The following is a 5,000-nucleotide window of genomic DNA, read 5'->3' as shown; positions in this document are numbered from 1 at the left end:
TCGTCCGAGCGCAGTTTGTAGTACATGTGGCAATATCTATGTGCAAGTCTACATGGCTAGGCCACCACGCTCGGATTCCTCAGACCGCGGCCGATCTCGCCAAAATGTAACAATCCGATCGCTGCTTCGGAGGAGTACGTACGCTTTTACTGTCGCGTTGATATCGTGTTTTTGTGTTCTCTGGTTCTCGTTCCATCTCTTCACTGTTCTGTCTCCCACATGTTCTTCGACTCCTTTTCTTCCTTCACCGCACGTCCTTATATTTTCTTGAATTCTTTCGCCCCCCTCCTGTTTTTCCACTTGCCCTTATGAAGTGATCTTCTGAAGACCACAACAATGAGGTAAATTCGGTATTCCAGTAAATTTGCAAGAAGATAAAATTCAGGTGGGACCGTCGACGAGCCTCAATAGCAAAGTCATTCGTTACATTTAATAGGAGTTATTTAGATAACGTGATGGTTTTAAATGTGTATTATCAGTTAAGGTTTATTAATAGTAAGAGTGTAATCATGCGAAACCAAGGATGACGTAGAATGAAAAGAAAAACAGCCACAGTAAGAAATGAATATAAATATAAATACGATTTATATTCATTTCATACTGCAGCTGCTTTCCTTTTCATCTTTGAGTACACGTTACTGTGTTTGTGTTTGTGCCAATATTCCTGTACGTACCGTGACATTTCATTTCAGTTTTATTATTTTCCCATGGAAGTGTGTGCACTCTTAATGAACCAAAATGACATAGTTGACGTTTCGTGATGCAAGTAGTCGTGAAAGTGGCCCGCTGTGACATCATTTAGAACTTCCACTGTGTGTAGGACGGCATTCAGGGGATGTGCCGCCGGGAATTCTGACTGGCTCGGGATGTATATGATAAATTAAAGGCCTTTGTGTAGCATTCCAAAATCACTAACACATTATCTTCTGTAGTATCGGGGTCACTACAAAACACGATATCATCGAAGTACTGACAAACAAAATTTAAAAAAAAAGAAAGGAAAAGTTATTTTTCTTAATTTCACATAAGAAGTGATATGTTTTTTTTTAATTGCAAACAAAACATACTGGAAACTTTAAATAAAAAGTACCTAATTACTTCCGTTTTTTATACATACCACTCATGTATTTCAGTCAAAACATTTTTTCTCTTATTACAAACATTGTCCTTCATATGAACAGTGGAAGAAGCCTTTGAGCCTTTGCATTTTGTTATATCACCGCGAGTGTGCTTTAGTCCGAATCTCAGCTAACTGGATTCAATGATCATGGGCATTTACTTGTGTTATTGCCTGAATTGTGTCGACAAATCAAGGTAAACAGACTATTCCTTGTTATTTTTGAGTGTAATATTAAATGATAGAGGTACATAATGATACCACGTTGTATGACTCGGACCATGTATTGATGTAAGCGAAAAAGTATCTACATTATGTTTAAGGAAAAAAACGAAAAGCATAATTACCATGTACGGCGACGGCATTACAATGTGGCATGTGAGCCAATGCTCTTAAACTAGCTCTTTCCCTGTTGCCTGGCAGTCCATTTACTGGTCTTCTGGCCTGGCAGATCAGAGTCATGAACTACACATCAAGGTATGATAAACGCTCTGTGACTTTAGTATTCTCGCCACAAACACATACTGACTGAAACGGTTCTTCTAACAGTCCTCAAAGTCCTGGGTCTTGACTTTAGTCCAGGAGACCTCCAGATCAGGGTTCCTCTATTTAGGAAAAGGTGATGGAATTGATATGTTGATATAATTTTATTATGAAATCTGTATGTGTAGACTGCATCAAAATCTTAATTGGCGATAACATCAATAAACAAATGGTATTCACCCTACTCTTGATCTAATTTAAGTAAAAAAAAAAAAAAAAAAAAAAACTTTACTAAAATGAGGAAAATTTAAAGAAATTACACACTGTGTACTCTGAAGCAAATTACATTATGTATTGTACGGTAGTGGTTATTCTCTCAGACCTAATTTACCCCTGAAAAGTGCAAATGTACCACTAGGGGTACTAGTTGGAAACCCTGCTCTAGACTCATTTCATTGATAAATGTACCTTACCTCACTCCTAAGTTTACAGGGAAGAAGCTAGACAGGCCCCCTCCACACTTCCAGTACTAGTATATAGGCTTGCTGTTAATCCAATAATCCTTTGGGATTCCTTAGTCTTAGGATCTCCCAGAGTGAATCATGATGTACTGTGTCAAAAAATTTCTTGAGGTTGATATAGACTGCAAGCAACCAATAACCGAACTCACGATGGCACTGAATCGCCAGGATACAGTGAAGCAGCACGACCCCGCAACCTGAAGTTCAATGTAGTTTCCCATGTTAGGTCACAGTCCGTGCTCATTGGACAGCGGGCTCCCCTCGTTCCCTCCATGCTGATGCATCGCACGTGTACTTAAGCCATAGAATATGGAACCGTGATCAAAAGAGGCAGACACCAGGTCTGTGCTACTGCAGCACATGACCGAGTGAACATAGGGGGAGACTTCAATGCACACACCCCAGCTTGGCTCCCTGCAGGGCGCCGGATGTGGCTGGCTATCACACAGCCAATGTGATTGAGACATTCCCTGAAATCGCTCTTCTCAATACCCAAGAGCCAATGCATGTCAAAGGAGGGGTCCTAGACCTCACTTTAGCGACTCTGGTGGAGAGAATTAGCTGGTGTGTCGATGAGACTGTCACGTGACCATTATGGCACTATAACTATCCTCATGGAGGCTGGCCGAGCCCAAAGCCCAATTCCAAGATGGAAAACAGACAAGGCCAACTGGCAGGCGTTTCAGAATGCCTTGGTCCACTGTCTGAGATGCAATGAACCCCCACAAAGTGAAAATGTGGAAGTGCTTGAACCCAGACTTATCAATGCCATAAATCAAGCAGCCTCACAGACCATACCTAAAATTTGACTGAAAACAAAGGCAAAAAAACCCTGAGAACCTAATCCTCCTAAGGGAGGCTGTTAGGGATGCCAAAGAATCTGCCAACAGAGTCAGGCAGGAAAAGTGGCTTGAATGGTGTGAGTCCTTTGACCACCAAACCACCCTTACAGATCAATGGCAACAGGTCAAGTTAGCTACCAGTCGCTCAGCCCCGAGGTGCACACATCATGACCCATAATCAGAGGTAGCAACAGTCTGCCAGACGAACTGAGGGCAAGTCAAGAACGCCTACAACCAGACAGACTTGGTACTAAACCGACTCCAATGGAAAATGGGACCCCCACATGAACACCTCCTTGGTTTCACAAGGGACACAAGCCCAGCACACAGCATAGGAACTCTTTTAAGCACCATTAACACTGGCACATCTGTAGTAGTATTCCTAGACTTGGAGAAGGTATTTGAATTAGCAAGTCCATCTGCCATTCAGGAGACCCTGATCCAGAAGGGAAGCAAAGGAAAGCTCTTGGCTTGGATAGAACTATTTCAGGAATAGAATAGCCAGAGTCAGATTCCAAGATCACCTATCACAGCACATGCCACTAGAAAATGGAACGCCTTAGGATGGGGTTCTCAGTTCAGCCCTGTTTAACAGCCGAATGTCCTGTATCCTCAATATACACCTCCCAGTGGGGTGCAAGATCATCTCCTATGCAAACGACTGTCTTCAGCACAGCTCACCCATAGACAACATCTACCTCCTGACCACTGTACTTACCATAGCGCAGAGAATTTTTGCTCAGGGTAGAAGAATAATCATTAATTAGGTCCCCAGCGACATTGGCATCAGAGAGAACGAGCTTGCTGACAGACTAGCCGACATTGGCAGGGGCATGCCCCCAAATCCACGGTAAGCACCGAGTGTCAGAACACAAAATGAGACAGCCATAAAAAGCTGACATAGGCCGAGCCAAATATGGAAGGCCCGGGCAAATCTCAATGTATGTATGTATGTATGGAACCAAGATCAGTATTCCCCGATCCTCCAGCAGAACACGACAATAGCAGCAGCAACTTAAGGAATGCTCAGTCCTTAGCTGACTGAGGAGCCTACCAGCTACCTCGTTGATCTCCACCTCACCTTCAGCACCCAGCCATACCCGTTGGCCACTTAACAACCACTCCCCAAAGAGATAAGACACCAGTCCAAGTAGCGGATGCAATACCATCAATTATACTAGTGACCCCGTAGTAACTCGACATACGAAGTGACATGTCATGGTATATCGTTTGTTCGCTTAGCTGACTCTCTGGAGGGGGAGTACCTGTAGCAGCACGACTCTGCAACCTGATGTTGAGTGTAGTTTCCCAGGTTGGGTCTCACCAGGTCCACAGCCATGTCCTCGCGTATTGGACAGCGGGCTCCCCACATCCCCCACAGTGTGTATGTACTTAAGCCACAGAATTTGGAACCGAAATCAGTATTCCCTGATCCTCCAACAGAACATGATAACAGCAGCAGCAACATAAGGACTGCCCAGTCCTTAGGCAACTGGGGAGTTGGCCTCCACTTCATCTTCAGCACCCAGCCATACCTGTGAGCACTCACACCCACATAGTCACTCAATAAAGAGATATAGCCCAGTTTAAACAGTAGATGCAATATCATCTACTATACTGGTGACCCCGGAGTGACTCGACGCACGGAGTGACTCGACGCACGGAGTTATGCGTTATGATATACCGCTCATTCGCTTAGCTCACTCTCTGGAGGGGGAGTATCTGTAGCAGCATAACCTGACAACCTGATGTTCAGCGTAGCTTCCCAGATTGGATCACACCAGGTCCACAGCCATGACCGTGCTCATTGGACAGTGGGCTCCCCTCGTTCCCTGCATGCTTACACAGCACACGAATCTGAAACCGAGATAAGCATTTCCTGATCCTCCAGCAGAACACAACAACAGCAGCAGGAACACAAGGACAGCGCAGTCCTTAGCCGACTGGGGAGCCTTTCGGCTCTTCTGTTGATCTCCACTTAACCTTCAGCACCCAGCCATACCTGTGAGCACTCACACTCACACCATCACTCCATAA

The 5,000-nt window shown here is 44.4% G+C and overlaps 1 protein-coding gene across 3 annotated transcripts in view; it reads left to right on the top strand.

The window, feature by feature from the left end:
* Positions 1-40: 40 nt before the first annotated feature.
* The window catches only part of LOC125040076 (alpha-(1,3)-fucosyltransferase 7-like), an 18,847-nt gene continuing 13,887 nt past the window's right edge, over positions 41-5,000 (top strand). For 2 of the 3 annotated variants that reach the window (XM_047634532.1, XM_047634530.1), the window contains exon 1: positions 141-341. The gene's annotated coding sequence lies outside the window, so the exon portion shown is untranslated. The other variant, XM_047634531.1, reaches the window with a different exon arrangement.

Source organism: Penaeus chinensis, chromosome 28 (assembly GCF_019202785.1).
Source record: "Penaeus chinensis breed Huanghai No. 1 chromosome 28, ASM1920278v2, whole genome shotgun sequence".
Lineage (NCBI taxonomy): Eukaryota > Metazoa > Arthropoda > Malacostraca > Decapoda > Penaeidae > Penaeus > Penaeus chinensis.
The sequence above is the reverse complement of the archived record's forward strand: the minus strand, read 5'-3'. Positions and strand labels throughout refer to the sequence as shown.